Raw genomic sequence first — 10,543 nt, 5'->3', positions numbered from 1 at the left:
TGTTTGTTTTTGGTCTTTCTTTATCTACCACACACACCCTCCTCCTTTTACTTCTTTCCTTCTCTTTGCTATTTTACAGATTAATAATGCCATCTCTAGGTATTTAGTAAATACCTAGTTTAATGGGTTGGTTTGTTACCAACCAGTCCAAATGCAATAAGGGAAGACATGGATATACACTGAGGCCACATGGCTGAAGGAAGGGCAGTGTCCCTGGAGGCTGCTAAAGTGATAGCCGTCCTGATTGACAGCCATACCCGTGAGAATGTGAGCCTCAGAAGAACCAAAGCCGTGGCCACATTGCCTAGTCACTTCTTCCAATGTGAAGATTATTTTTGTATTGTCAATTTGAAAAACCTTATATATCCAAAAAATGAAGAGTCTCCCAGCCAGGTTCTGAGCCATAAGTTGGACCATACACAATAAAGAATAAAGCCTGAGCACTGTGACACGTGCTTGTAATCCCAGAGACTCAGGAGGCTGAGGAAGGTGGATTCCTAGATCAAGGAAAGTCTCAGCAACCCTAACAACTTGGCAAGAACCTGTCTTAAAATAAAACTTAAAGTAAAAAGAGGCTGGGGATGTGACTCAATGGTTAAGTGCCCCTGGTTCAATCCCTGGTATCTAAACAAATACCCCCCCAAAAATAAATAAAACCCACCAAATGAACAAACAAACAAGAAAGAATAAAGTATGTCCTCTAATTTAAGGAATTTGGACTGAAAAGAAAAAAAAGTTAATACCTCCATCATGTTATATTTTATAAGACATTTAATACATGTTATTTCATAATTATTAAGGAATATGTATTTATGACTGTCTTCTTTTTACAGATTAAGACATGCCTACTGATTGATGTCAGTCTGAGTCACAAGGGTAGAATAGATGTGCTGTCGTTCTGGAAGCACAGAAAATGTTTCTTGAACTATTATTTCATGTATAGTTTTAGAAATTCCAAGTTGTAAAATATTCAAACATACAAAAAGTTTATAAAATTTTATACATGTATGTGTGTGTATATCACTAAGTCAAATGAAATGGAAACTTTTTCCTTGTATTTTAGTTTTCTCATTTTTTTAAAAAAACCTCTACAATGTAATACATTGTCCAAATTCCCAGATATACATTTAAAGTGTTGTTCCAATTTCCCTTTATGCTATACCCTCCTCCTATTGGCCACCACCTTTATTGGCTTCTATTTTTCCATTTCTTACTTTTGCATCAACAAAGAACATTTAATAAATGTTTAATGCTAGGGATATACCTTATCCTTTAACAGTGAAGCAGCCAGTAAAGATACACATGAATAATGAAATTGTTACAAGTTGTAATGAGTGCTTTGAACAAGATAAGAGTGTCTTGTTGAAAATTCTTTGATCCTCAGACAGTGATTCCCAAACTTGAGTGAGTACCAGAGCCATTGTTTGTTTTTTTCTTTTAAGTAATACCTTCATAGTATAAAAACATATGCTGGGGCTGGGGTTGTGGCTCAGTGGTAGAGAACTCACCTAACATGTGTGGGGCACTGGGTTAGATCCTCAGCACCACATAAAAATAAATAAATAAATGAATAAAATAAAATAAAATAAAGGTATTGTGTCCATCTATAACTAAAAAAAATGCTATAGAAAACTGTAAAATAAAAAAAGCACATATATCTCCCAAATACTTTCCTCCAGAGATTTTATGTGTGTGTGTGTTTTTATGTGTGTTTTGCTCAAGATATTTTATATATAAATTCAAAAATACTTATAGATACATATGTAATATGTTAAATGTAATATTCTTATTATCTTAAAATTCCTACTAAGTCACCAAAATCTAGAATAATAAGATGGGTACCAACAACTCTCCATATTATAAAGCAAGAGATTAGACTGTCTATGTAGGGTATATGTACATTCCATGAAGCTTGTGTATCCTTGCTGGACCACTACTTGTCCCCAGGCTAAAAGAAAAGACAATTTTGGGAAAGACAATTTTAGAGAAGATATTTTATGCTTTATGAACTCCTTTCCTCAGTGTGAGAAACTTGGGGGATTCTTTTACAATTAGTACAAGTGGAAGAGAGGCCCTGAGAGATAGAATTAGAGATTTCTGTGTTGATATAGTCTGGAGGGCACAAGGAGTAGTAGCTGACTCATGCTCTGAATGTCAAGGGCAGGATGGTTCTGAGAGACACCAGATAGTGTGGGCTGCAAGTGGCTGATTTCTGAGGGAGAAGATAGAGGGTGAAGGCAAATGTAGGGGAAGTGGGAGGGATCATTTTAAAAGGGATCTCATTTAAGAAGATGGCCCGCAGAGGCCATGCAACCTCAGCAGAAGGCTGGGCCCTCTGAGTCTTAAGGCTGAGAAAATGATTTAAGCAGTCATCCAGAGAAGTGGTCAGGGACCAGTAGTTGAGGCAGCCTGGGTTTGGGAACTCTGATCTCAAAAGAGACCCATAGGAAAAGGAGTACAGGGAGTTTACATTCCCCAAATCAGGGGGAACCCACCAGATCCCAACTGCAACAGAAACTAAAACTGTGATTTTTCTCTAACTTCCTCTCCACCTCTCAGCCGCATTCTGGAAAGACAGAGATGGCAGCTACTAATGAGGAAAAGAGGACTATAAAATCAAGAGAGGAGACTATAGAAGAGGCTAGTAATGTTCTTTTCTCTCATTCCAACCCTCCAAGCCCACAGCTAGCCTGCACACTGAACTTAGTTGATACCAAAACTGCATGTGGGCTGGTGAATGAGTGGCAAGTTATGGCAGGAAATCGTTTTGTGAAGGTCATGCTTAAGCTGACAGCTTTGAGAAGCACACATTCCACATCTTCATCTCCTCTGGAGATAGCAGCAAATATTGTCATGGGGGAAATCCTTTGAAGCAAGCCTTCAGAATAATGTGTCCAGTGAATTCCCTGTTGAGATTTCTGTCTGACAGATGGTGGGAACTGACAGAGGGTGGGAGCAGAGGAGGGCAGGTGCATTTTAGTGCCTTGCAGCTTGGTGCTTACCCCCATCCTCATGCAGTGAGTTTTCCTGGGTGCACCTACACCCATAACCCATACCAGGGAGTGTTCCACCCACCAGGCCAAGAACTCTTAAGCACTGTCACCTCTGCACAAGCAGGAGGCTTTCCAGTTCCTGGGCTGATAGCAGAGCTCACAGAGCCACCTTAACAGCTTGGAGAAAGGCAGGTTGTGCTCTGTGACTCTTGAACATGCAAAGCAACTGCCCTTATGCCAAAGAGGATATCTCCTCCATCTCACCAGAGAAACCCCAGTGCTGGGGCCAACACAGTGGTAAAAAAATCTGCAGAAGTGAGCCTCAGAGTTGGGGGTGGGGGTATGAAGACAGTGAAGACAGCTCAGGAGTTCCACTTGCTGCTGCTGCTTCTTCCTGTTGTCCTCCTTCTTATTCTCCTCTTCCCATCCTCCTCCCATTCTCTTCCTCCACCTCCTTTGCTTTTGGTCTTTCTTTATCTACCACACACACCCTCCTCTTCAGCAGCTGATCTAGGTGTGGGAAAAAGTAAATACACAATGCTCTACTTCTGTGCAATGTCAATCAACTTTTTCACTTCTCAACACCCAGACCTTGAGAGGACAGCTGCATCAAAGTGTCCCACATCAACGCCTGGCACATTTCACATCTGAAAAATGCCAGAAAAGTCCCTCTACCTTGAAATCCTTGGTGTCATTTTTTTTATTCCAATGATATTGTTTTCTGTGTTGGTTTATTTTAATTCCTCTCATTATTTCTTATTGCATACCTTTATAAAACATAGTTTTTTCTTTTCTTCCTTATTTAAAATTAATTTGTTAATTGGGTTTATTCTACATTCAATTTTTATTTCTTATTTTATCTACTCTCTTCTATTCTTTCTTCCAATTCTCATTTTTTTACCTCTCTCTTTCCTTGCCTTTCTCTTTCTTTTGCCTTTTCTTCTGTCACTATTTTTTATGGTCTATAGAATTTAATATTAATCTAACCTTCCTTATTGCCCATTTTTAGCCTATTCTATATTATTACTCCTCTTCTTTTTAGTAAGTGAAGTTTTAAGAACTTGTTCAATAAGTTGTCATATATTTTATTATAGGTTGGCTTTCAAGTTGTTACTGATAATTTTGGTTATTCTATTCTCTTAGGGTGGTGATAGCAATGGAACATAGCACTTCATTGGGCGCTCATTGGGTGCTCTGATGCTAAGATATACCCCTAGTCTGGTGCACCTTGTAAAGAGAAAGTAACTCACTAAAAATTCCCTCTTTTAACAGTGAAAATATCCATCCCAACAGATGCACAAATTTCAATAAAGAAACACAGGAAACATGAAAAAACAAGTTAATCAGATACCTCTAAAATTCATAACTCCCCAATAACTGAACTAATAGATATCAAAGTGGATGAAATGACAAAGAATTTTAAAAATTATCAAAATTAAAAATGAATTAAAAGAACTAAGAAAGATAGCATATGAAAGAGCATTTCAGTAAACAGACAAAGATTCTGAAAAAGAACTAAACAGGGATCTTGGAAAGGAAAAACTCAGTGAGACAAATGAAAACATTCAGTGCAGAGACACAAAATAGACCAGGTCAAGCAAAAGAAAGAATATCAGGACTCAAAGACAAAGTAGATGAACTAGAACACTCAGACAATAGCAAAGAAAAAAAAGAAACTATGTAAAGGACATACAAAGGCTCTGTGACAACATTATAAGATCAAATTCAAATTTGAGACTCATAGGTCTTGAGAAAGAAGTGGAGATACAATGGCATAGAAAACTTATTTATGAAATAATAGCAGAAATTTTTCCTAATTTTGGGAATGAAATGGACATGTAGGTACTGCAGATATTTAGAACTCCAGACAGAACCAGAAAAGCTTTCTCTATGAAAAATTATTATTAAAATGCAAACAATTCAGAACAACAAAAGGTATTTTAAAAGCTATGAGTGAAACATCAAGTCAGCTATAAAGGGAAACCCAACAGAAAAAAAAAACCTTAAAAGAAATTCTAAAGGCCAGGATGGTATAGAATTATGTATTTTGAGCCCTGAAAGAAAAGAATAAACAACAGAAAATACTACCAACATAATAACTACCAACATTATTATTTATATCAAAGTTGTCCTTCAGAATAGAAGAAATAAAACTATCCAAGATATAATGAACTGAAATAATTCATATGCACTAAGCCAGAACTACATACAATAGTTGATACAATTACATACAATACTTAATCCTGTACACAGAAGAACAAGATGAAAGTAACTATGGGAAAGAATAAATCTCATTAGAAAAGTGGATAAACAAATAAGGATTATGAATAAATCACAATTTAAAAATAAAACAAATGACAGGAAGATATATTTATCTATCTATATAGATCTATTTATCTATATAGGTTGGTCTATCTATCTATTGATAAATCAATCTATCTATATTAACAACACTGAATACAAATGGTCTTAATTCCCCAATTAAAAGACAGACTGGAAGACTTCAGTTAAAAAACAAGATCCAAGTATATGTTGTCTATAAGAAACATACCTTACTGTCAAAGAAATTCACAGATTGAAAGTGAAAGGATGGAAAAACAAATGCACATGGAATCTGAAAGCATTCAGGAGTAGCTATTTTCATATCTTAAAAAGCAGAGTTCAAGACAGAATTAATCAGAAGAGACAAAGAAAGCCAGTACATATTGGTAGAGAGAACAATCCACAAGAAAATATAACAATTGTAAATAAATATTCCCTGATTCTTGATGTTCCCAAAACATTAGAAAACATATAGAAAACATTCCATGATATAAGGAACAAATAGGCCCCAATATAATAATAGTGGGTTCAGTATGCCACTATCACAGACCCCCTTCAATCAACAAAGTTATCAGAGTTGAGCTATACTTTAGATAAAATTGACATGAGAGAAATCTACAGAATATTTCATACAACAAGAGTTGAATATACTTTCTTTTCAAGTGTTCTTGGAACTTTCTCCAAAATATATCATATATTAGGACACTAAGCAAGTATTAGCAAAACAAACAAACAACTTGAAATAATTCCTTGCAACTTACTGAGTGCTAATGGAATAAAACTAGAAATCATCAGCAAGAAAAACTTGGCACACTATACAAACACATGGAATTGAACAACACACTTTTATTTATTTATTTTTTATGTGTTGTTTTTAGATATACACAACAGTAGGGTCTATTTTGACATATTATACACACATGAAGTGAAACCCATTCCAATTTGGATCCCATTCTTGTGGTTGTATATACTGTGGAATTACACTGGTCATATATTCATATATGAGCACAGAAGAGTTATGTCTGATTCATTCTACTGTCTTTCCTATTCCCATCCTCCTCCTTTACCTTCATTCACATTTGTCTAATCCAATGAACTTCTATACTTCCCCTCTCAACCCTCCCTACACAGTTTTTAAAAATATATATTTTATTTATACATGGACACAATATCTTTATTTTATTTATTTATTTTTATATGGTGCTAAGGATTGAACCCAGTGCCTTACCCATGCGAGGCAAGTGTTCTGCCACTAGGCCACAATCCCAGCCCTTCCTACACACTTTTAGATAGTGGATCATTAAAGAAAAAGGGGAGAAATTAAGAAATTCTTAGGCTCATACAAGAATTGAAACACAACATATCAGAATCTATGGGATATAGCAAAGGCAATTCTAAGAGGGAAGTGTTTACCTAAAAAATCAGAGAAGTACAAAATAAATAACCTAATGATGCATAACAAGGTCTTAAGAAAGTAAGAATAAACCAAGTCCAAAACCAATACAAGGGAAGAATAAAAATCAGAGCTGAAATTAACTAAATAGTAAATAAAAGAACAAAAGATCTTAATAAAATGGCCACATTACCAAAGATAAATGAAATAAAGAGTGGATTCTTTGTAAAGATAAACAAAATTGAAAAAATCCCTAGCCAAATTAACCAAAAGAAACTGAGACATAAATTAATAAAATTAGAGATGAATAAAGAGATATTACAATAGACAACATTGAAATCCAGAAGATCATTGGGGATTATTTTGGAAACAGTTTCAAACAAATTAAAAAATTCAGAAGAAATGGATAAATTTCTAGACCTGTATAACCTGATGAAATTGAATCAGAATGTAGAAAACCTAAGCAGACCAATAACAAGCAACAAGATTAAAAAAGTAATAAAAAGCCCATAAACAAAGAAAAACCCAGGATCAGAAAGAGTCGTAAGTGAATTTTGCAAATTCTTTAAGGAAGAACTTATACCAATGCTCTTCAAATAATTCCATGAAATAGAATACAAGGAATGCTTCCAAATTCATTCTACAAAGTCCACATTATCCCAATTTCAAAATATGACAAGTACACATCAAGAAAAATACATGCTAATATCCTCAAAGAACATTCATGCAAATGTCCTTAATAGAATACTTGCAAACTGAATTCAACAGTACATTTAAAAGATCATAAACTATGGTTCAATTGGGTTTCATAGAGATGCAAAAATAGTTCAACATGTATAAATAAAAAATAGATCAAATGAAGAAAACTACAGGATTATCTCAGTGGATGTAGAAAAAAGCATTTTGACAAAATTCCACATTTCTTCATTATGAAAACCTTAAAGAAACTAGTGATAGGAGGAACTTAATATGAAAAGGCTATATGACAAACCCAAGCCAACATCATACTGTATGGGAAAAGTAATTTTTCCAGAACCAATAAAATCAATTTCTCCAAAATAAAGAAAGAGACGAGGATGTTCAATTTAGCCCTTAAAATTTTAGAGCAATTAAGCAAAAGAAGAAAACAACAGAAATACAAGTAAAAAGGAAGTCAAACTATTCCTATTTGCAGGTGATATACTCTTTCATTTAGAAGGCCCTGAAAACTACACCAGAGACTTTTAGAGCAGTTAAGTAAAATCAGAAAAGTGGCAGGATACAAAAGCAATATCCACAAATCAATAGCTTTTCCAGGCACCAATAATGAATCCACAAAGAAAGAAATCAGGAAAACATAGTTAATGAAAACAGCTAATGAATAATTAAGTATAATTATAATATACCAATATAAAATATAAAAAAAGAATGCTTCATATATGAAATCATACAATAAAATATAAAATGAAATACCCATGAATAAAGCTAAACATGGAGGTGAAAGACCTCTTTAGAAAAAATGATAGAACACTGAAAAAATAAACTGAAGACACAAAAAGATAGAAAGACTTCCCATGTTCATGGAAAGACAGAATTGATCTTAATAAAATGGCCATATTACCAAAAGGAATCTGCAGATTCAATGCAATCTTCATCAAAACCCCAGTAATATTCTTTACAAAACTAGAAAAAACAATTATAAAATTCATATGAAAGAACAAAACACCAGAATCACCAAAGCAATACTAAGCAAAAAACAAAGCAAAGCTGGAGTCATGAGTGTACCCAATTTCAAATTGTTACAGAGCCATAGTAACAAAAAGAGCATGATACCAGCATATAAACCAAGATCAGTGAAATAGAATAGATGACACAGAGACAAGTCCACAAAGAGTCATTTGACAGAGGTGCCAAAAATCTACATCAAAGTCAGCCTTCTTAACAAATGGTGCTTGAAAACTGAATGTGCATATGTAGAAGAATAAAACTTGATCCCAATGTCTTACCCTGCACAAAATTCAACTTAAAACTGATCAGAGATCTAGGTATAACACGGAAACTTTTCAACTACTGAAGAAAATGTAGGGGAAACTTTTCAACATATAGTTATAGGCAACAAGTCTTGAATAGGACACCTATAACTTAGGAAATAAAATTTAGGATCCATGGATATTAATATAATCCCTAAGCACATCTCTCCACAGCCACCTGCCTACATTTATTCATTGCTGACTTTCAATGAATACAATAGGATATCTAGAAATAGTGTACTATGCAAACTCCTTAGAAACTGCCTACAGAAAAAATGCAAATGAAGATATACATAATATTATAGAAATGATTTTATTTTATAATGCTTCGTTTAAAATAAGTGTATCAGCTACTCAAGAGAAGACATGATTATCTTCAATCCTAACCTGTTTTGGAAATTAGAGGGCTTGAAGTCCAATAAAATTGATGTTTTCTGAGATTTTCTTTGTAATTTGCAAGAAAATTTCATTCTCATATTTCAAAATCTTCCATACTTCTCAACAATCTCAAGAAAAGACATGAATCATACTGTAAAGAAGATGACATTTGATTGGTCTACACATATCATATAGTTTTTGGTGGGGAACAAGTTTTTGCTCTTGGTGCTAATTTGTTTTGGGGTATTTCCCTGTACATTTAAGAATGATCACTTCTGCTAACAAAGAGAATGACAGCAGGGTTTGACAGAGCAAGGTGTCATAGATGACAGCATGTCCTTTCTGGCTTTAGTGCACTGAACTTGCCCTGACTCATTTAGTCGAGTACAGTTCCTAATGCTATTTTCCCTTATTGCCATTTTGAGGCACTGCTTAGGAAAATGACTGGGATCTGTGCTTTTATGGCACATGACTGGCTTGAGTGATTTAGTCAATAGCTTTGATTTTCAATATATCATAAAGGCCCATCTCCAAAAACTTGAGGCAGTGAGAAATTTTTCTTAGAGTTTGGCCCATGTAATCTCTGTGGGACTGAAGTATTATTTTCTGAAATTGTACAGTCTGGCTGTAAGTTGCATCTTAAGTCTCTCAAAATAAAATAAAGAAACAACGAATATCAAAATATACATAAATGTATATATATCCTTCTTTTGGATACAGGAGTTCTTTGTTTTTTCATATGCAGAAATAAATCAGATCATGGTTACCTTCTACTTTATTTCCACATACCACCTTCTCTTTCTGCTTTAGTGCCAGATTCCAACCAGCTGATCCTGTTATTCTCATACCTGCTCTTTCAAATTCCTACTGTATGGGCTGGGGTTGTAGCTCAGCGGTAGAGTGCTTACCTCGAACGCATGCATGAGGCACTGGATTTGATCCTCAGCATCACATTACAAATAAATAAATAAAGATACTGTGTCCAAATAAAAGGAGTTTAAAAAAATTCCTAATCTAGCATTATGCTGCCCCAAATACATCCATATAATAAAGAATCCACAGATCCCTTTAATATAGGGGTCAATGAAACATATTCAGTGGAATATGCAGATGCTGTAGAATTATTGATTCTTATACTTTCCCACCAGGACAGACATTATTGGAATGTGTTCAGGTTCTTAATTTCATTATAAGAAAAATTAACTTTGGCCTCCTGGAGTTAATTTACTATGTGTATTTTTTCCATCAAGGAAAATATTATTGACCTATTATAAGTGTTTGGATAAATTGATTGGCAGGTTCAACCAAATTGCCTTTTCTATTTTTTATTGGCAAAACACAACACAAGGCTCAGAAAACCAGATACCAAATAAGATTTCAGAAATGAAGTTTTGTTTTACACACCCTGTGTGATGGTCTGTGACCTTAGTCGTGGAGAGAAAATAATT

This window comes from Urocitellus parryii, unplaced genomic scaffold (assembly GCF_045843805.1).
Source record: "Urocitellus parryii isolate mUroPar1 unplaced genomic scaffold, mUroPar1.hap1 Scaffold_37, whole genome shotgun sequence".
Classification (NCBI taxonomy): Eukaryota; Metazoa; Chordata; class Mammalia; order Rodentia; family Sciuridae; genus Urocitellus; species Urocitellus parryii.
The sequence above is the reverse complement of the archived record's forward strand: the minus strand, read 5'-3'. Positions refer to the sequence as shown.